This window comes from Gossypium arboreum, chromosome 6 (assembly GCF_025698485.1).
Source record: "Gossypium arboreum isolate Shixiya-1 chromosome 6, ASM2569848v2, whole genome shotgun sequence".
NCBI classification, from domain to species: domain Eukaryota; kingdom Viridiplantae; phylum Streptophyta; class Magnoliopsida; order Malvales; family Malvaceae; genus Gossypium; species Gossypium arboreum.
In genome coordinates, this window is record NC_069075.1 from 12,682,678 (window position 1) to 12,706,498 (window position 23,821).

A 23,821-nucleotide genomic window follows, 5' to 3' on the forward strand; every position below is an offset into this window, starting at 1 on the left:
TTTGAATTGTTTTTGAATTGGTACAAAAAGTGAGAAATGGACTAAATTGTAAAGAAATGAATATATGTATTAAAGATGCTTAGGAGAACTTAGTAAAGGTTAGGTTATGTTTGAAATATCAATAGGGCTATATGTGCACTTGAACAAGAATTGTAATTGTATGGAGATCATTACAGTGTATATCGGGATCCAACATTTGTTGCATATCACAAAGCATTATATGTCTTTATGGAGACCTTCGTGTGGTGAAGGGACGTATTATTATACGATTATTCATATGATTTCCTATGGGATTTTTACTTTGGTGTCCTGGTGTGGTGTAGTTACTGCCTAGACTAGCAATTTGGTGTGGTATAATTACTTGTGTATTCAAATCTATTCATTAGAGTTCATCGGCCTAAATAGTTAATGAAAAGTGAAAAATGGCAATGATATGATATGAGTTTGATACCTAAATGGTTAAATGTTGATTGGTTTATGAGAACGGTATTGAAATGTTAATTTTATATAAATTGGATTGCTATATGTTTTGAGTTACCATATTAAGTGGTTATATGTTAAAGTCACCTTATTGATATGTGATTTGCTATGTTTAGCCAACTTGTCAAGCTAAATAGCTTATTATGTTTAATTGTAAAATGAGGTAAGTTTTTGTTTAATGCTTATGAACTTACTAAACATCCTATATGCTTACCCTATTTGTTTTTTCTTTCCCTTGTAGATCGCCCTATAGAACTTGTCAAGCTGGATCGATTGGAAGATCACACTATCCTATCACCAAATCGGTAACTTTTTGGTCATTTTGAAACTAAAGTTGTGGCATGTATATATAAGATGTCTTAATGTGATTCTAATGTATGTATGTATTTTGGTATATGTAAAAAAAATATAAATGCCATGTTGAGTTTTGATAACTTGTAACTAGTTTATAACATGAAATTGGTTAAATTCATGAATTTGAAATGTTTGGTAATTGTTAGAAACAGGAAAAGCTTGAATATCATGTTTGAGGTATGCATAATGAAATGTTAATAGCATGAAAGTGGCCATGGTTGAGAAATGTTGAGATTGAAATTGAAAGATAGGTCTTGATAACTTGATAAATAAGTGAATGAGTTCAAATGTATTTGAACATATGCACTTTGGAATATGTTGTATTATGTGGTCTAGTTTTTTGTTGATGATAGGTTGTTTTAATGTTTAATAGCCATAATTGAATGAATGTATATTAATAGGTGTTAAAATGACAATGATTTGGTATGTTTTAGTGGGATTATGTATGTGTTTTAACCTGAATTTCACAAGTTGATTAGTTATTGAATAAGTTGATTGAAATTTTTTGAAACAAGTACCATTTGGTTCATTTTTTTTACTAGAACAGTATGTCATGTCACGACGTTGAGTGATGGTTGTCATGATGAGCACCAAACTCAAGCCATGGCACGACGAGGAACCGAATCACATCGTCGCAACATTAATATGAAGTTTTGTAATTGCTACAACTTGGTCCTTGTTCTATCTTGGGATAACTTAAAGCATTCGCAGGCTCATATAAGATCTAAGAAAGATTGTTTAACATATCTATTACATGTTTGCATGATAATGTTTTAGATTGAATGTTAAATGATTTTATTTGCTCCGATATTGATGTAACATCCTGTAGCTTGAAACCAACGATCAAGTCGAGCAAGGAGTGTTAAAAAATAATCATTATCAAACTCGTTCGTGCTATCATCATTTTCTTTATTCGAGATGATCATTTTTTCCTTATCTTTACTCAATGAGGAATTTACTGTCTTTGAAGCTCGTGGAGTATCGAACAAGTCACAGATGGTGATCCCTTTCTCTTTTGTTCTTGAACGTATACCACCACTCGGTACGACAATGGGTTGCTATGGTGGGGGTGATGGAACTATAAGATCAACACGATAAGAAGCATACCACGTTGGAGGTGGTTGCAGCTAAAAGGACATCTCTAGGCCATGTCTCTCGGCGTAGTGGGTCATTAGCGGCCTGCAAGTGACCATGAACTATGTCTAATAGTCAATGTAAACTTGTATGTTGGGGTCTATAATCATCGGAGCTGCAAGAGTTGCTTTCTTTTGGTGCGACCTCAGTGACATAGGTCTCGGCTCCTCCATGGGTTTCGAGAGTCAATGATCCAATCATACTCCTTATGCTTAGCTACACTCTTATTGTGCTCCTCAACTCACATATTTATTTCAAAATTATTCATAAATGGAATCATTGATGATGCCTTTTGGAGGACAAATTAACTCATCTGGATCTATCTCCAGACCTTCTTATTGGCACTTCTTTGTAATCAAATGTGGAAACAAAATTCCCCTTGCATGGCCATCGACGCAATGTGGCATGTTGTGTAATTTTTCTCACCCACATTTATTTTTTCCTATTGTAAAATGGCATACAAAAGCAAAACATGTTCACAGGTAACTTCTGTGACATGTTAAGTAAGGAATAATTTGGCACTAATAAAATACATCCACATCTTTGTAATAAAAAAACATAATTGATAATTTCACATAAAAATAAAATTTGGTTTATATAGGAAATAATTAAAAGACTAAAGTGACCTTCATGTTATTACAATACTTAGGACTTCAATTTGAAAAATGACCATGAAATGCCCTTAAATGCAAGTTAGCGCACATTGAAATCATTGTAACATCACGACATTAGTCGCTCCTTGTTATGACTTGAGGTTGTGAAGTCACAACATCAGCTGTTTCCACATTTCAAACACATTTCGAAGAGATGGCTTGATTTTTCTCCCATGCATTTATTTTCAATGTGATGACTTCCTTGCTTTGTAGTCACAACCTCAACTATAGTTCAACTCTTGAAATGCATATAACTACACAAATTTATTTAGATATCCATAACATAAAATGACGTAAAAGATACTCAAAAATCACAAATTTACACCTAAACTCCTAAAAACATAAATTATCAATAAAATGACTTGGTTCTACTTAAAACATGTCGCAATGTGTGCAAAGGAAAAACAAATAAACATATCAAATTATGGAAAATTAGGAACCTAACTGAGTGGAACAATTTTTTTCTAATTAAATGAATAATGGAACGGGTCCTATAGTGTACGTCTTTCTTGTATTGGACAAGGATGATCTTTTTCATGATAATTTTCCATGTCACACTAATGGACAAGAGGACCTTTACTAAAAATACCTTGATCAACAATGAAGAAAAGGTCAATTCCCCACACCTTAAGTTTACTCTGAGTAATTACTCTCCCAATGAGCTTGTCATCTTGTCCTATTATCAACTCTCGGCCTTTTTAGGTGAACCAGCCTCCGCAACACCACCTTGATCTCTTCCTTGTTGTAAATTCTATCAACAATTTGTGAGGTGAGTGTGGACTGAAAAATGCCTTAGAATTAAAATGATGTTACTCCTAATCCCCTCAACAAAAACAACAACACCAACCCTTCCAATTCTTCCACCCTAGTAATCGATAATGATGGTGTTAACGTTGAACTCTCTTCAACCCAAACCTAAAATCTTAGCACTAAAACAAAACATTTCTTAAATATTACTCTCATGATAGCCTTATCTCAGCTCATGAATGTCCTCAGTATCCCCCTGGCCTTGCCTTCAGCCCTGACACCCCATCTTCCCCTACTACACCACAAGATCCCAGAGATGCCTTTTTAAAACAACTGCTTTCTTGTTTGCCTTCCCAACCCCAGCCCATTACCATAATTGTCCTACCAGATCAAACCTCCCAATAGCAGCAACTCATTGGTTCCCAATGTTTGTAATGCAAAAATATGGCCATTAGAATATAACCATTACAATATGATCATTGGAATCTGATCGTTGAAATATAAACATTGGTTTTTTTTGGAAAACTTTGCCCTTTTGAGAATCTTGTAAATAGGATTCATTTCTCCTTTTTTTTACAAGCAACAAAAATTAGAGCCTCTATCACTCTTCTCGTCTCCTTCGTCCTTCTTTGTTACTTTACTAAAAATTACATTATAGGAAGTTTTGTATAGGATTTTGGGTTTTAAGCGGGACCATTGTGACCTCATCAAATTTTCTTGGGAATTGATCCTAGTTTGATTTTTTCGACCAAAATTTCTGACCCAATTTAAAATTATTTTTGTGTAACGCCCCAAAATTTTAATTTTTGATTTCATGTATGTGTGACACACAATTGAGAATCTGCTTCAGTGGTTAAGTGTTCTGGGTGTGTGTGAGAAGTTCCAAGTTCAAGCCTTACTTGGGAAAATTTTGGTATTTTTGTAAATAAAGCCTTAACCTTGTGCAAAGGGCTTAAGTTTAATTGTTGGTAAGTTTATATCAGAATGGACTTGTTGGTCTGGTGGTTAAGTGGAGTATTAGAGGTTCTGTGTTCAATTTTCTGTGATGGTGTGAAGACTGTATTTTGGCTCCAATTTCGGCTAAGAGTTGTGTTGGGGAAAAATTCTGAGTAGTTGTGTTTTAGTGGGTTAATAGGGAGTGATTTTAGGAGATAATTGGGGAGAGGTATCATAAAATAATCTGATTATCTTTTTGCTTCAAAAAAAAAAAAATAGAGTTTTGGTTTTCTCTCCAATTCCCCAAACTTTTTCTGATGTTTTATTCTTATTTTTTTTCTCTCCTCTACCGATTCTTTCCCCTAGTTCCTGCCGAAATTTCCATTATTTTCCCCTTCTATTTTTTTCTTTTTTCAATTGATTCGATTGTTCATCGTTGGTTGTGCGTGTTCGATAAGTAACGGTTTTTTCTATTGTTAATCGTTCTTGGTTAATCTCTAAAAGGGAGATTCCTTTTTGGTGTTTAGGATTTAATCAAGGGGCTGGTGGTTTTGAATCGACACTGTCATTATGAAAAGTCGTGGTTACTCAAGTGAGGTAAGGGTTTTGTTAGGTTTTTAGTCAAGTTCCTTCCAAAAGTGGTTGATTAAAAATGAATTGAGTGACTAATCTGGAGATATGTTGGTCGATTTTTAGGTTCTAGAGGCTTAAGAGTGCTTACGCATCAGAAACGATACTAGGTGTGTACCCGACACGCAGACAACGGGATTAAACAAAAAGCCAAAATTGCTTGCTGTCGAGAAATAAGAGAAATAAGAGAAAATGATGCAAAAAAAAAATTGTAGAGGAAGGAAATAAGGGTGTTATAAACTTGGAAATCAACATTTTGTATTAAAATAGTTTTGGACAATAATAGTAGTCTAATTTTGAAAAATCATCAAAAATAGTGGAAATTGAGTTAGAGGTTGAATAAAATATGAAATTAAATTTTATTGAGTCTAGTTTTTCATGGAAGAAACAATGTAAGCAATGGAATTGTAAACTATGAGATATAATAAATTTTGTGAGACAAGGTCAGAACGATTTTGGGTTCCCCCGTTCTGACTTTGGAAAATCATCAAAAATTGTAAAAAACTTAATTATGGGTTAAATTTGTATGTTTAAATCCTTAATGAGCCTATTTTCAAGAGAAATAGACGGAAACATAATCAAAATACCGTACTAAGAGAAATAATTTTTAGTAAAGAAAGGTTGAAGATGTCAAACAGTAGAATAGGGATAAATTTGAAGATTTTACTTTACTTATTTGATAAACTAGAAATTTTGAAAATTTTCTGGTGGAAAGGTATTTGAGTCTAGTTTCAAAAACATCAAGTAGATCTTAATTTAGAATTCTTTAGCTTAAGATATAAATAATTTAGTGACAATGACTCAAGTAGATAGTTTTGAATGAACATATAAGTAAATAGTGAAAACATATATGAATATTTAGCAAGCATGAGTTACATTAAAAATGGATCACACAGGCAAGGCCAATTCGGGCTGAGTGGGCCACACGGGCGTTTGATAAACTGTAAATTATACATATTTTTACCCCATGTTTAATGCATTTTATAGATGATTTCTCATTAGAATTAGTGAATTCGATGCTCCTAATGCTTTAATTTCATGTTTTATACTTAGGAGAGCATAGGAGAGCGAAAGGAACGAGAAACGGGCCAAAAATGGAGAAAATGGGCCAAAGTACGAAATCAACACGACCTGGACCTCCTCACATGGGCAGACCACACGGCCGTGTCAATTTGGCAGGCTCGAACACGGCCTGATGTAATCGAACAAGGGCGTGTGCCACGGGCGTGTCCCTGCCGAGTCCAAGTTGAGTCCAATTTGAAAAAGGCTAATTTTGAGGGTTTTTAGGCATTCCAAAGCCTATAAATACACCCTAGAGGAGGAAGAAAAGGGAGACGGAGAATAGGGGGTAAGGAATTACTCCAAAGAAGCCGATTGATCCATCTCAGAAGCCGGATTCATCATCAAGACTGAAGATCTCTCCTCAATTTTCCTTCAGGAGTTTTGGGTTTTCTTTATGTTTTGTATTCTTTATTCTTCTGAAATGTTTTCTTATTTAGTTATGAACTAAAACCCCTAAATACCTAAGGGGAATGAAACCTAAGACGAATCTTGTTATTATTTTCTGAATCGTATGATAAATATTTAACTTGTTCTTAATTCTTGTTTTAATATCCCAGGATACTGATTCAAGACAAGCTCTTATTTGGAGGAGGAATAGACCCTGTCTAAGAGTACATTTGTCATAATTAAGCGGAGTTGATTGCGCGCCTAGACATAGGGTGACAAGATTTTGCCGGATTAGGGTGAAACCAAATAAGGGGATCCATAGATCGAGTTAATGCAACCCTAGAGTGTTAATTAGAGAAAAGTCTCGGTTATTCAATCTAGGGATTATACGTTATTAGTCTTGAATAGGGATAATAACATAACTTAGGGATCTCTACGAAACAAGTTGAATGAATAAATCGTCCAATTCGGAGCCAAAATAACAAGTAAAATCTAGGTAGATTTTTCCTTAGGCATTGTCTTAAGTCAATCGATTTTTCCCAAAAGCAACTCCCTAATTCTTTTCTCTATACGTTCTTAGTTTAGATAATTAGTCAATTAAAACAAAACCTCTTTATTCTTAGGCTAGATAATAAAAAGACAGTCATTACTAGTACTTTTAGTTCCTTTGGGTTCGACAATCCAGTCTTGCTAAAACTATACTACAGTTTGATAGGTACACTTGCCTACATTGCGATAATAGTTAGTTCAAGAACGAGTAATTATAAATATTTAAAACCTATCACGAAATCACACGATCAAGTTTTTGGAGCTGTTGCCGGGGAACTAAGATATCAGGAACGCTCAATTTTTATTACTTTAGCCATTTATTTTTCTTGTAATTTAATTTTATTATTATTACTATTTATTAACCTACTCTTTCTTTTTCTTGGCAAGTTTTTATAGTTTATGACTAGAAGAAACCCGTCAGGACCATTACTTTTTAATGAAGAAATTGATCGTACAATTTGTAGAAACTAAAGAGAAATAAGGCAAAGCTTAAGATACACGGAGAAAGTGCAAGAAGACAATACTCAACCCCCAACCGAAGAGGTGGCTAAAAACCAAGGCAATCAGCTACCTCCTGCAATCACGGTTAATCAAAATCTTGCTCCATGCACTATGAATGGTTATGCTAAACCTTCTTTAACAGGAACTGAATCTAACATAGTTAGACCTGTTGTAGCTACAAATACTTTTGAATTAAAACCCAACACTATTCAGATGATACAACAATATGTTCAGTTTGATGGTTTGCAGGATGAAGATCCCAACGCTCACTTAGCAAACTTTCTGGAATTTTGCGATACATTTAAAATCAATGGTGTTTCTGGTGATGCCATTCGTCTTCGGTTGAGGAACAAAGCCAAACAGTGGTTGAACTCGTTACCAAGAGGGTTAATTACTACTTGGGAACAAATGACTGAAAAATTTTTACTAAAATATTTTCCCCTAGCTAAAACGGCTAAATTACGTAATGATATCTCTTCTTTTGTGCAGATGGATTTAGAAACCCTCTACGATGCATGGGAGAGATACAAGGACTTACTGAGAAGGTGCCCTCACCATGGGTTACCGCTTTGACTCCAACTTCAAACATTCCACAATGGTTTGAATCCTTCGACTCGGCAAATGGTTGATGCAGCTGCTGGTGGAACCATCAATAATAAGACACTAGAAGATGCTTATGAGTTTATAAAAGAGATGTCACTGAATAACTATCAGTGGAAAGTCATGAGGACAAAGCCAATGAAAACAGCCGGCGTTTATAACGTCGATTCAGTCACCATGCTCTCTAATCAGGTAGAACTCTTAAATAAAAAGATTGATGGTTTTCTTAATTCTTCACGGGTTCACCCAGTAATGTAGTGCAAAGCAAGTGGAAGTGGAACAAGCCATTCAGAATGTCAACCTTATGGCCATAACATGGATAACGAGCAACTAAACTACATGTGTAATAATCCTCAAACTCAAAACAATCCATTTAGTAACACTTACAATGCATGTTGGAGGAACCATCGCAATTTTTCATGGGGAGGCCAAGGAAATCAAAGACCACAACATCCTCCGGGTTTTCAGTAACCACCCTACCAACAGGAAAAGAAGCCAAACCTTGAAGAGATGCTCTCAAAATTTAAATTAGTGTTAGAAACTCATTTCCAGAATACCGAGACAGCACTTAAAAATCAACAAGCGTCGATCCAAGGGCTCAAAACTCAGATAGACTAGCTTTCCAAACTAATCTCCGAACGAACACAAGGTAGTTTGCCAAGTAATACTGAACCCAACCCAAGGGAACAACTCCACGCGATTAATGTTCAAGATGAAGAAGGATTTGTGGAGCCTAAACTAGAACCGAGACAAGAAACTGTGGTAAGCAAAGGTCAAGGTGAGGTAGATCAAAATATAAACAAACCAGTGACTGTCGAACATAAACCTCATGTGCCATACCCCAATGCGACAAGGAAAGACCGCTCCGATAAACAATTTGGCAAATTCCTTAAACTCTTAAAAAAATTACATATTAACTTATCATTTATTGAAGCTCTATCCCAGATGCCAAACGCAATGAATTTTTAAAGGAGCTTTTAGCAAATAATCTAAAGTTGGACGAGGCGTCGCATGTGGAGCTGAACGCAATTTGCTCGGCCATTCTTCAAAATAACCTACCCAATAAACTAAAACACCCAGGGAGATTTACTATTCCTTGCTTAATTGCTAGTTTAGATGTTAATCATGCATTAGTTGATCTAGGGGCTAGTATCAACGTCATGCCTTACAAAATGTTTAAGCAACTAGGTCTCGAGAAACCCAAACAGACTAGGATGAGCATTCAATTAGCAGATAAAACTATAAGATTACCTAGAGGTATTATTGAAGATGTGCTAGTTAAAATCGATAAATTTATATTTCCTGTTAATTTTATTGTTCTAGACATAGAAGAGGATAGCAACACTCCCTTAATTCTAGGAAGGCTCTTTTTAGCAACTGCTAAAACCATCATTGATGTTGGCACAGGTGAACTCACACTTCGGGTGGGAGACGAAACAATCACCCTTCAAGCTCGCAATTCTGGCAACACATCAAGAATTGAAGGTGATCATTTAAATCATTTTGCTAAAACTAATAATATGGTGTAACCTACTTTGCAGAAAATGAGTCTGAAGGAAGCACACGAGTCGTTCTCAAGCACCAGTAGAAGACCACTTCATGAAGATCGAAGATTACAAATCGAGGAACTTGATGAATGGCGGACGCACAAAGTAAGAACACCCGACAAACCGAGACTACGCCAAAACCAGCCCGGTACCTCTCCAAATCAACTTAAGGTTGGTGATAAGGTCTTATTAGATGCCGCAGATCCCCACATTGTCACTACCACACCGAATAAGGAAATCCCTCTTACGGTACTCAGTATTTTTCCATTTGGTACAGGCGAGGTGAGTCATCCCAAGTTCGGCACTTTTAAGGTAAACAACACCCGATTAAAACCTTATTTTGATGAGACTGATAGTAGGAATGAGGAGTATAAACTCCTCAAACCACCATGATCATACAACGGAGAGGTAAGTAGAGCTTAGACTATAAATAAGTGCTTCTTGGGAGGTAACCCGAGCACCAACAATATTAATTTCTTTAAATTTTGGTATTTAACTCCTAACTTACTAATGGAAATCTTGAATACAGGTGTCTCCACAAAGACACGGCCAAACACACGGGCGTGCTTATGGTCGTGTGAAAATAGGGAAAGGATTCCCCCAACACGGGCTTCGATAAAATGCCACGGCCATCTGACATTGCCGTGATCGAGCCTGCCAAAATGCACGCCCGTGTGGAAGAACCATGGACAAACCTATTAAAACAGTACGGACGTGTGACACGTCCGTGTCTAACACCCATGGTCGAACCTGTTAAATTGACACGGGCGTGGGGCTTGCACACTGGGGTGGGAGAAGCGAACGAAGCTAGACATGGTCGTATGACACGGCTGTGTGAACCCACACGCCCGAGGAACGCGGGTGTGTACTAAATGTCAGACGCGCCCAAATTTGAAATTTGCAAATCACAGGGGCTGAAATTAGGGGACACGGGCATGTGCCCTGGCCGTGTGGGCCAAAATCTATAAATACCCTGTACTATTCACTTTCTTCCCCATTCCAAAACCCTAACCCTAGCCGCTGCAACTCCACATGGCCTCCCTACCACGTCGTGTGCCGCTCCCCACTTTATTTTTTGACACCCAATCTCTTTCCCTTAGTGTTTTTTCACTTCTATTTTACTTATTTCTAATGCTTATTATCAACATAAACTTCATATCTTTTGAACTATTTTTCATTTTTCTATCATTTAATTGGCATTCTTATGTTAGTTATCATACATTCCATGTTAAATTGAGATTAGGAAAACCTCATACCCGCAGAAATTCGTCACCTTCTCCTACAGTTCCCCCGAAGGCCCCAGGAAGAACTATTACAAATACTTTAGGCCCGACCTTTAATTGCAGGTCGTTGCATCGACTGGGCTGCTATAGAACAGGTTCAGTTGGCTGATTCGATTCGAGCCCTCCTAACCACCGACCCTTAAGAGCTATTCCTTGGGATTATCGACCCAACATACCTTGAGCTCACGATGGAACTATGCTCAATGTTCCATCTTCAGACCGTAATGACGAACTACGATGATCCCAGCATGGTTCAATTTTACCTAGGCGGATTAATCCGCCAGCTGAGCGTCTTAGAGTTTGGTTCTGCACTAGGCTTATATACGGAGGAGTTCAAGGAGGAGAATGAACTACATGCTCTCAGTCTCCACATACATTTCTCTTCCTCGAAGTGCTAGCACACTTTGGCCCCTAGCACGGCCTCCTACAATCCTAGCCGCTCCAAGGCATTAGTTCTCCCACCATCCCTGAGGTACTTACACGCTATTTTAGCTCACACGATTACAGGGAGGCGAGAGAGCACTGCTGTCGTCAACACCCACGACGTCTACTTGTTATGGTGCATGTCACAAGGGCACGTCATTGAGCTTGCCTATTTCATCGCCCTTGCGATTTAGCACTAGACAGAGCGGCATCGGAAGGGGGTCATCTCCATTGGCCCTTATGTGACTCGACTGGTGTAACACTTCGGGCTCCTCAACACTATGGCCCAAGAATCATCCCTCACTCTCATCGACCAGATGTCTCCATAAGGCATCTTGAGTATGCTTAGCATGAGGATGATCGAGAGGCATCGAGAAACCTACCCTCCCCAGTATCATCTTGCCTAATCTACCGAGGAGGAGGCCTACGAGGACATTCCTGATGATTTCCCCCCACAACACGAGGACCCACCGACTCAGCCACCACCACCCTCTTGTCCAGTCCATGCGGCACTTCATATGCTGACATCTCTGAGCGCATCACCCGATTCGAGCAGCAGTGTTTTCAATGATTTGACAACATTGATACTACTCTCTAGCAGATCTGTCGGCACCTTCACATCTCATCACCAGTCCCACTTCGTGAACCATCCAGCGATGAAGATGTTTAAAAATATTTATTTATTATTTTATGTTTTTAATTTTTATTAGATTTTAGAACTTTTATTTTTAATTATTAATTTCAGTTATTTCTTTTTGAGTAATTATTCTCCCTAATATCCCCTAAAAAGTTCCTGATTTCATCACAGATATATAGAGCTCTTAAGCTCATCATCATATAGAAACTAGAACTCCACCGGGAAAGGTTCTCCACGACTACCATGTCCTACTCGCCTACGACCATAGCCACCACTCGAAATAATATCCTTTTGGCGCAAGACTTATGGACTAATGATCCTCTACGACTGCCGGAGTATCCTCCACCACTCTCGAACCGATTACTCTCAAAAACACTAGTTCGAGGAATTCATCATACATGAAGTTTCACTTCTCTCCCGATCTTATTTTTATACTCTAATATCTATCTTTGTACATTGAGGGTAATGTACATCTTAAGTGTAGGGGGAATATTTATTTCATTATCAGAAAATCCCTGAATGATTGCCTTGTTCTCTTGAAAAGCTTTCATATCATATTTAGGATAAATTTTAATTAATTTATGATTTTGATTGATATATCTTGAATTAAAACATAGGCATTTATGCAGACATTAGAGAATCAAGCATGATGAGTTGATTTTTAAGAATTTAAAATTATAGGTTGTTTTCCCAAGTCTAGGTATTACTTTGAATAGGAAGTCACGAGTCTAAACATTAAAAAGCCATAATTTTTGTGAGATTTTTGAGCCTTTTGAGCATCTATTAATCCTTTCATGCTCACTTTTATTATTGCTTTGAGTGCGTCAGTATTGAACTGTTATTCTAGAACTTGCTTGTTTATGCATGTCGAGACCACACCATTTGATTTGATATGTCAAAATGATTAAGGCACTTAGGATTAACCCACTCATGCCATGAAAAGCCTACCTCCATGATTAACCCCTAGTAAACCCCATTGAGCCTAACAAGCCATTCCTTGTATTAACCTCAATATTAACCCTTAACCCATTATTGTTGAATTCCCCTAAATTAATTTGATTCCTATTTTTGTCGAGATTTGAGTTGAAGAAATTTCTTAGCTATGTCTTGTTTGATTATTTAAGTTGTTCTTAAAAAAAAAACCATGTATACATATCTGTAATTTCATATTCTGAGAAGAAGCTCTGTTGTATGCAAGTGAAGATTAACTCTTTTTCTAGTTAGGTAATTTTTCAATTCAATCTCAATTCTAACCCTTTCTTTCAGCTTGTGACCACCCCCCCTAACCAAGCCTCATTACAACCCTCTAAAGACCTTTTGATTGATGTATCATCTTAAGTTATAGTGGTGGAGATTTGATTTTCATGCAAGCCTATGGTAATGAATTTTCATTATTGACTATTGAGTGCTTCATTTATTGTCTTTAAACACCTCGAGTGATTTGAGTGAATCTTTAGTGAGGATGTAAAACTCTGTGATATTCTGAATCAAATGTAATTACTTAGATGAGGGGAGGTACCTATGTTTGCATGAATAAAATGCTCAACTTGGAATGTTTGGAACTTTTATGTTATTTTAGTTGAGTTCTCAATGTATGATTACTTATGGATTAATGTGAGATATTATCGATAGAAATTATAAGTTGAGAAGAATTTCTTTTGATTATGAGTTGAGAATTTTGCTTGAGGACAAGCAAATGCTTAAGAGTGGGGGTATTTGATAAACTGTAAATTATACATTTTTTACCCCATGTTTAATGCATTTTATGGATGATTTCTCATTAGAATTGGTGAATTCAATGCTCCTAATGCTTTAATTTCATGTTTTATACTTAGAAGAGCATAGGAGAGCGAAAGGAACGAGAAATGGGCCAAAAATAGAGAAAATGGGCCAAAGTACGAAATCAACACGACATGGACCTCCTCACACGGGCAGACCACACGGTCGTGTCAATTTGGTAGGCTCGAACACGGCCTGAAGTAATCGAACACGGGCGTGTGCCACGGGCGTGTCCCTGCCGAGCCCAAGTTGAGTCCAATTCGAAAAAGTCCAATTTTGAGGGTTTTTAGGTATTCCAAAGCTTATAAATACGCCCTAGAGGAGGAGGAAAAGAGAGGCGGAGAATAGAGGGTAAGGAATTACTCCAAGGAAGCCGATTGATCCATATCAGAAGCCGGATTCATCATCAAGACTGAAGATCTCTCCTCAATTTCCCTTCAGGAATTTTGGGTTTTCTTTATATTTTGTATTCTTTATTCTTTTGAGATGGTTTCTTATTTAGTTATGAACTAAAACCCCTAAATACCTAAGGGGAATGAAACCTAAGATGAATCTTGTTATTATTTTCTGAATCGTATGAAAAATATTTAACTTGTTCTTAATTCTTGTTTTAATATCCTAGGATACTAATGTAAGACAAGCTCTTATTCAAAGGAGGAATAGACCCTGTCTAAGAGTACATTTGTCATAATTAAGCGGAGTTGATTGCGTGCCTAGACATACGGTGACAAGATTTTTCCGGATTAGGGTGAAACCTAATAAGGGGATCCATAGATCAAGTTAATGCAACCCTAGAGTGTTAATTAGAGAAAATTTTCGGTTATTTAATCTAGGGATTAGACGTTATTAGTCTTGAATAGGGATAATAACATAACTTAGGCATCTCTAAGGAACAAGTTGAATGAATAAATCATCCGATTCGGAGCCAGAATAACAAGTAAAATCTAGGTGGATTTTTCCTTAGGTATTGTCTTAAGTCAATCGATTTTTCCCGAAAGAAATTCCCGAATTCTTTTCTCTGTGCGTTCTTAGTTTAGATAATTAGTCAATTAAAACAAAACCTCTTTATTCTTAGGCTAGATAATAAAAAGACAGTCATTACTAGTACTTTTAGTTTCTTTGGGTTTGACAATCCAGTCTTGCTAAAACTATACTACAGTTCGATAGGTACACTGCCTACATTGCGATAATAGGTAGTTCAAGAATGAGTAATTATAAATAATTAAAACCTATCACGAAATCACGCGATCAGACGTGTGGGCCTACACGGGCAGATCACATGGGCGTGTGAGCCTAGTTTTACCGAAATGTTTCTAAGGTTGCACAAGTTGCCCAAGTCGACTGTGAACCTACTATAAGGTCGGGAAGCACTACATAGACTCCTAAATCTATGAAACTAATTGAATGATATCTGTACTGAGCATGTTAATATCTGAATTGAATATATGTACTGAAATTGCATAATAGCATATCATCCATTATATGTTGCATTGAATTAGGTTGGGGGTTGTTATTCGGAGGAAGTGTACTGAAAGGCTTTAAGCCTAATTTACCGGCAGCTCAGCTGCAAACTATTGTTTTGTGCCGCATTCAGTACTACTTGGAGTGTAGGGATGGGTGGGTTGATTATATCCCCACATGGAGTGTAGGGTTGGACGAAGATAGTCTGTAGAGGCTAGATGGGTTGGATTTTGCTACTGCATAACAGTTATTGCTACTGATACTGTGATGGGGTAAGGCCCTATTGCATTTTTGATATTGTACTCGGTCATCGATCATCTTGAAAAAGGCTTAGGCCCAAGACCTGCATTCAACACCCTTGACCTTGTGAATCTTGATTGTTTGTTTGTTTTTGATAAATTACACATTGAGTTTACGTAAACTCACCCTTTTTGTTTAATGTACATAGGTAATCCCCAGACTTTGACGGATCGGTGCGAAGGATTACTCAGCGGTGACCATAATTTTTGGACTCCATGGTTTTCAATTTACGATTTAAAATTTGATTATTATTGATTATTTGGGTTGCAATTTAAGGATCCTCTGGGACTTTGGTTTTAAATTTGGTTATTTATTTATTTATTTATTTATTTTACTTTATGGATTTATGCCTGCTGGTCATAGGAAATTCGGTTTTCAAAAAGTTAAAGTATTTTCTAAATGTATAATCACTTAGACTATTTTATTAAAGCTTCCGCAACGAGGGATGTTTCAACACAAATGTTTTAAATGAAAAAAGATGACTTCCTAAGTTCTAACAAATGTTTACTAAAGATAATAATATAGAATTTTTTCATCGTAACAACGAGGTTTCAAAAACACTAATAAACCGTAATTTATACATATTTTTTGGTGAATTCGATGCTTCTAATTCTTTAATTTCATGTTTTATACTTAGGTGAGCACAGGAGAGTAAAAAGAGCGAGAAACGGGCCAAAAACAGAGAAAAAGAACCCACATGGGAAATCACAGCCTAGACTTCCTCACACGGGTAAGCCACACGGCCGTGTCCATTTGGCAGGATCGAAGCACAACTTACACGGGTAGACTACACACCCGTGCCTATTTAACAGCCTTGACCACGGGCTGGAACAATCGTACATGGGCGTGTCACACGGGCGTGTCCCTGTCGAGCCCAAGTATAGTCCTATTTAGAGAATGCCACTTTTGAGGGCTCTTAGGCATTCTAAAGCCTATCTAAACACCTGATGAGGCACTTAGAATAGAGAAACTGAGTAGGAGGCAAGAAATTACTCAAGAGAACCTGATTGATCCATCTCAGAAGCGAGATTCATCGTCAAGACTGAAGATCTCCCTTTAATTTCCATTCAGGGGTTTTGGGTTTTCTTTATGTTTTGTATTCATTATTCTTCTGAGATGTTTTCTTTCATAATTATGAACTAAACCCCTTAAATACCTAAGGGGAATGAAACCTAAGACAGATCTTGTTATGATTATCTGAATTGTATGATAAATATTTGACTTGTTCTTAATTATGTGTTCTTAATTCTTGTCTTAATATTCTAGGATATTGATTCAAGTTAATTCGCTTATTCAGAAGAGAAAAAGTCCCTGTCTAAGAGGAAATTTTTCATAATTAAGTGGAGTTGATTGCACGCCTAGAGATAGGGTGACAAGATTTTGTCAGATTAGGGTGAAACCTAATAAGGGGATTCATAGATCGAGTTAATGCAACACTAGGGCGCTAATTAGAAAGAGATTTCAATTAATCAACCTAGGGTTAGACGTTATTAGTCTTGAGAGTGATAATAATATAACTTAGGGATTTCTATGGATCAAGTCAAATGAAAAAATCGTCTGATTCAGAGGCAAATAACAAGTGAATTCTAGGTGGATTTTTCCTTGGGTATTGTCTTAAACAATCCAGTTTTCCCAAAAGCTTTTCCCCAATTTTCTCTCTGTGCACTCTTAGTTTAGTTAATTAGTTTAGATAAACAAATCCCTTAATTTTTAGGCTAGATAATAAAAAGAAAGTAATTACTAGTACTCTTGGTTCCTTTGGGTTTGACAATCCGGTCTTGTTAAAGCTATACTACTGTTCGATAGGTACACTTGCCTTCATCGTGATGATAGTTAGTTTCAAGAACGGTTAATTATAAATTTTTATAATCTGTCGCGAATATCACGTACCAAACACTATCGTGTGACATTGCCACATACGGCCATAACGTCTAGGCCGGGTTTGGGGTGTTACATTTTGATCTTATTTCCTGTAATCCTAATGTAACTTCCCATTTTTCAGTGGTGTCAAAAATAGTGGTTTCGGGACCACAAATCCGACGAGTAAGTTCATATAATCGATATTTAAATTATATGAGTTAATAGTAATTTTTTTATATTGGATTTTGATTTGATGATTTTAAACAGTTGAATTAAAAGTTACTGTAAGTGATTGGGTTCAAACGTTAAGTGGTTATTGAAAATGGGGTATTAGGACCTTGTTTCTATAATATAACACCGCAAATATTTTTATTAAATATTTACAAAGTCGTATTATATGTGAATTGAAGTTTGATTCGATAATTTTGATGTTTTATTGCTAAATTAAGGTAAAAGGATTAAATTGTAAAAGAGGTAAAAGTTAATTGCTATAGATTTAAAATGGTAAAGGGACCAAAATGATAATTAAAACATGGAAAAAAAGTCCAAGCGTTGGTGGATATGATTAAATCCACTAGCTTTTGGTCTATTTGCTCATTTAGTCCTAATTAGTTTAGGATTAAATTGAAATTAAGCATGTTTAGTTAGAATTTAATATAATCGAAGGACTAATTGTATAATTGGACCCGCCTTAAATGATCTAATAATAGAAATGATATGAATTCTCTAGATTGTGGTAAATTGCAATTAGTTCCTAATTAATTTAGGATTTTCTAATTAATCCATTTTCTTGTATCATCAAAAATGGTGGTTTTGGGGCCACAATTTTGATGTATCAGACTGTAAATATTAATTATTTAATATCTACAGGGTTATTAATGTTATTTTAAAATTTGGTTATGAAATTTTATCGTTTATATGGTTAATTAAGTAAAAAGGACTAAATCATAAAAGATGTAAAAATTGAGTTCTATAGATTAAAGGTAGCAGATGATAATGAAAAGGTAAGGAAAGACACTTAGATGGTAAATATACCATTAGGGAAAGAAATGGGTGGTTAAGTGAATATTGACATGAATTTTAGTTAAAATTAAAATGATAAAATGGCAATTTTGTAAATATGATGAAAAGTATCAAATTAAAAGATAAAAAAATGAAATAATTTCTCTTGTTTCTTCTTCAACCAACCTATTTTCCATTGTTGAAAGGGTGAGAGCTTCGGTTAGCTAGGGTTTGTTAATTAGGTAAGAAAATCTTGCTTGTTTTAGTAATTTTTATATTTCTGAGTTCGTATTAGCTTATTCTAGCTAACTTGAACACCAATTTGTGAAATTGTTAAATGTTTTGGACTATGCCATTGTTGAGTTTGTGTTATTCATGAAAATTTATGAAATAATATTGATTTTGGTTGTCAGATATTACTATTTTGTAATGTAGTTTTTGATGATTTTAAGGTTTAAGGACTAAATTGTTAAAGTGATAAAATTACAAGAACTTGATGAGAAATAATTGCAAATGTAACATCCCAAACCCGGCTTAGAAGTTAAGGCCGAATCTGGTGTGTTGCATCTAGTCGGTAAAATTTTATTTCTAAAAGTAAAACCTTTTGTACGGGGTTAGCAAATCATCTCGTCACATACATTTGCTCAAAATATTTGCCTTTAAATCGCGGAAGCTCTTTTGAAAACTTTGTTCTTTAAAGCTCCTGCTCTTTAGAAAACCGTGAATAGTTTGAAAACTCGAGTTTTCCTAGACTGGCAGTTTAATATAAGGAATCAAAAGCCCATTAAAAGTTAAAAACCTCAAAATGGCCTTATTACATAACTAAAACCCAAATATGAAAGCTTAAATAAATTCAGTTATTAACAACAACACAACACGCCATCTTGCCATTCCACCAAAGACTCTTTCTGTGTCACAAAATATCCTCAATCAATTATAAGGTCTATAGGCCAAAGTCCAGGTTCCTTTAAAAGAAAAACCAAAATAAATTGCAAGAGCCAAGACTTGAACCCAAGCTCCCTTACAACCTTAATGACGCCACAACCACTAGACCACATGCTTCCTTGTGTCATTTACTTAACACAATAATTTAAAAGGCCATCATCCAAGCATCCAGGGTTTTATTCACTTAAAACCAAAATTTTTGCTAAAACCCAGGTTTGAACCCAAGATTTCTCAGACACTTTACAGTGCACTTAACCACTGAACCAGATACACAGTTTTTTCATTTCCTTGCACAATTAACTACTTATATACAACCTCCTTACGGACCCATACTCAAGGCCCAATACTTCTAGGCCCGAATTCGAGGCGTTACAGCAAATATGGGCTTTATTGAAGTCATTGAATATTTGGGCATGGATTTTTTAAATAAAAATGGTTAATTTGCATGATTAGGGCGTAGGGACTAAATTGAATAAAAGTGAAATATTAAGGGTAATTTTGTAAAATGTTAAAAAGGACTTAATTTCATGAAATGAGTTTATGTTACTATTTTAATTATTTAATTAAGTGGAAATATTATTTTAGATCATGAACGAGTGGAAAACCAAGAGAAAGAGAAATTACCGAATAGTCTCTGTACCTTTGTCATTGCTGCAATTTAGTCAGGTAAGTTCGTACGGTTTAATTTTAGTACCTTTTTTAAATGCATTATAGGAATTTAATTACATAATATTGGTTATATTGATGTGTGCAATTGGAGATGGAAATAAGGAATTGAAATGACATTGATCACTGATTGAGATACTATGAATCGTTACTGCAAATTAATCCTATAAGTTCATGCATTTAATTATGATTCTAATAATCCTTATACTCTTGTTAATATACTGTTATTGAATGTTATATTATATACCAAATTAGATCAGCGAGCGTTACCCATTAATACACTGTTTGGTGCTTAGACGGGTCACAGCTATTGAATCTACTAAAACGTATGTGCTCTTAAGCCATACCTACCAAATTTATTGAAAAGAATGCTCTAGCAAGTAAAAGAATCTATTGATATACTGAATAAATGTCAAGGAACATTATCCATTGATATACTGAAGGAGCTCAGCCGAGCGGAATCTACTGGTATACTGAGTAAAGCTCAAACGAGCATTATCCATTGATTATACTCAACTACTGTACTGATTTTTAATTATTGATAAAGGTTGTGTTTTATCGAATTTCAACATTTAATTTTAATTTACTACTATGTTTAATTGGAAAGGTTTACCAATATATACAAACGAACTTACTAAGCTCTATTCAAGCTTATCTGTATTTGTCTCATTTTGTAGATTACGTTTTAAAGGCTTAGAGGATCGGATCAACACAAGAAATCACACTATCCAAGAGATCTTTGGTAGACTTTGTTTTAGTTTGGTATATATGGCATGCACTAGAACACTTTTGTATGTGTGATATTGAATCCTAGTTGTGCAAGTGATATCTTTAAATTTGTGTTGCTAGGTTGAATAATTAAAAAAGTATGCTTGTTTGCTTAAGTTGAATTGAATGATTTAAGTGAAATCAATGACCTTATATTGAATTGTGGTAAGTGATGAAATGGAAGTAAAATTCATTATGCATGTGTGCTTTGTATATGTTAGTATGGAAGTGTTTTATCATGAAGTATTGAGGTGTCAATGATGGCACATTGGTTAGGCATTTGAATTGATTCTATGATATGTTTTGGATCCCATTATGGGTTTCTAATGACTATAAAATTGTATGTTAGAAAATTTTTTATGTACCTAATCGAATGGATGAAACTTGTGCATGGAATGGGTCATTTTTGGGCTCACACGGCCTGGGACACAAGCTGTCACACGACTGTGTGAAGCACATGGGCAACCCACATGCGCGTGTGCCCAGAGCGTGTTTTTAAACAATATAGGTGCAGATCTCACATGGGTAAACACATGGCCTACAACACGGCCGTGTGAGGGTATTCCAAATGTTACACGGACTGGCATACGGCCTACGACATGGTTGTGTGATCTAAATCAGCGTGTAACAGCTCGTTTTCAGTTAAATCAAAATAGTGGTTTCGAGACCATAAATTTGAAGTCAAAATATTTATTTTATTATTATTTTGAGGTCTAAATCATGATAGTATGTTTGCATAAAAATTTCGTTAAGAAATTTCATCGTTTGCATGATTAATTTGAGCAAAAGGACTAAATCACGTAAAGTGCAAAAGTTGGGTTCTAATAGCTAAAGGTTTCTAATAGTTATAGAAATTTAAAGTAGAGGTCCTTATATGGTAAATAGACCATTAATGATGTTAGTGGATGAGCATGGCTTGGCATTTGTGTAAATTTGATTAATTTTTAAGGTTAATTAGGTAAATAAGTAAATAATGATAAAAACTAATTAAATAAAATATGCTATCATCTTTTATTCATCATCATCAACCACAAATTAGGTTTTGGGAAGCCATTTTTGTGCTTAAGCTTTCGGAAACTTCATCTTGCTATTAGGTAAGTGATTTTTGTCCTGTTTTTAATGATTTCTACGTTTTTGGGATCATTGTAACTTAATTTAGCTAGCTCAGGGACTAATTTGTGAAAATGCTAAAGTATTATGGCTTTACCATTGATGAATGTGTATGTGTTTTGAAGTTTAATGGTAGAAAATGAAGGATTGTTGTTAGATAAACAAGTTTTGTAAAGTGATTTTTGTTGAAAATGTCAAATAAGGATTTGTTTGTAAAATGTGAAAATTTTATGGTGAAATGTGTGAATTAATGAAATATATCGGCTGCTTTAAGCTTAGTTGATATTCGGCTAGCATGGGGGTGGATTAAATTACATGAATTTTCATTTTTATGAGCTAAGGACTAAATTGTAAATAAGTCAAAAGTTTAGGGGCAAAATAGTAATTTTGCCAAATTATGAAATTGGATTGAATTGAATAGAATAAATATTAAAGTGGTTACATTTGATTATATAGATCAAGAAAAGCCACGTTCGGAATTAGATCAGGGGAAAAACAAAGTAGTGGATTGATCGGTCGATTTTCTTCGTATTAATTTGAGGTAAGTTTGTAACACTCCTAACCCATATCCGTCGCTGGAATGGGGTTACGAGACAATGCCGATCATAAAATAATTCAGAATAGACTTTCTTTATGAGGTTAATCATCTAGTAATTTTTTTATGCATTTCATTTCACATACTTATCAAATATGTATACTTTAATTTTGATGACATTTGAATAATTAAAATATAAATATTTTAATTATCAACCAAATGTTATCCGCATACTTTATACAATCAAACATACATTATTTCCTTTCATATAAGTGAAATATTCCATGGTAACATTCGTTTGTCTTATTACTACATTTGCATAACATGAATAAATAATTATATAATTCACTTAGCATATGCCAAAATATATCATCAACTTAACTAATTAAACCACTCAAATAAATTATCCAAAATGTTCAAATAATGTGCCATCTGAAAATGATACATAAACATATTCATTTCATGTCTATTCGGCAACCAAGATCTACTAGTACATATTAATTGATTTTCAAATAATTATCAAATCCAAATAGTCATACCTACCATTATTTTATAACATAAGCATACTCCAATGTACCACATATTCTTGACATACATTTTACTAATTAATGCATTACATATTATAACTCAAACACAAGCATCATTTACTTCATAACTGAAACACCACCTTTTATCATTATACACATATACTTTGAGTTAATAAATGAGTCATACCATTTCATCTTGTGCAAAAATATGTATATATTTATACATATATAAATATATATACAGGTACCAAATGAACGTAAGCCATAATCAAACAAAGCCGTAATAAAGCATTGAAGTTAGGCCATTTTTGCATGGCTTAAATTATACACAACCAAAGTCTAACATTTCAAATTACAATCTAGCCTATACATGGCATAGGCTCGAAAATTTAGCTTATAAAATACCGAAGACAGTCGATAGTGTGATAAGCTTCTCTGACTATTCTCGAGCTCGAAACTTGAATCTAAAATCTATAAAACAGAGGCAAACATTAACACACGCAGAGTAAGCTTACATAGCTTAGTAAGTCATAAGCAAATAAACAACTTAGCTACATAATCAAATTATATAAACTAAACCAAATTTTTACTATCATAGTTACTTTAAATCCTTAAACTTACAAATTCATGTATTTTATATGTACTTTCACTTGTATATTATTCATGGTAGAATGAACACACATATATATTTTAACAAATTATCAGTCAATTTCCAAGCCAAAATATCTTTATCATAACTAGTACATATACTTTTATATGCAAAAATTCATAGGTCAAAGGATAATTATCACATACATATTTATATTATATGGTAGAATACACATACATATATATAAGCAAAATATCCTTCAATTTCAAAGTTACATATCATTATGTGAACACATATACTTATACTCATAAATCAGAATACAACTTCTTATGCATAAGCATAGTAATGACTGAATG

General features: G+C 35.0%; 1 non-coding gene across 1 annotated transcript; it reads right to left on the reverse strand.

Moving 5' to 3' along the window:
- Window positions 1–7,889: 7,889 nt before the first annotated feature.
- Window positions 7,890–7,996, reverse strand: LOC128294647 (small nucleolar RNA R71). Its single transcript, XR_008284955.1, has one exon. It is a non-coding gene; the product is annotated as a small nucleolar RNA R71 (small nucleolar RNA).
- Window positions 7,997–23,821: the final 15,825 nt, after the last annotated feature.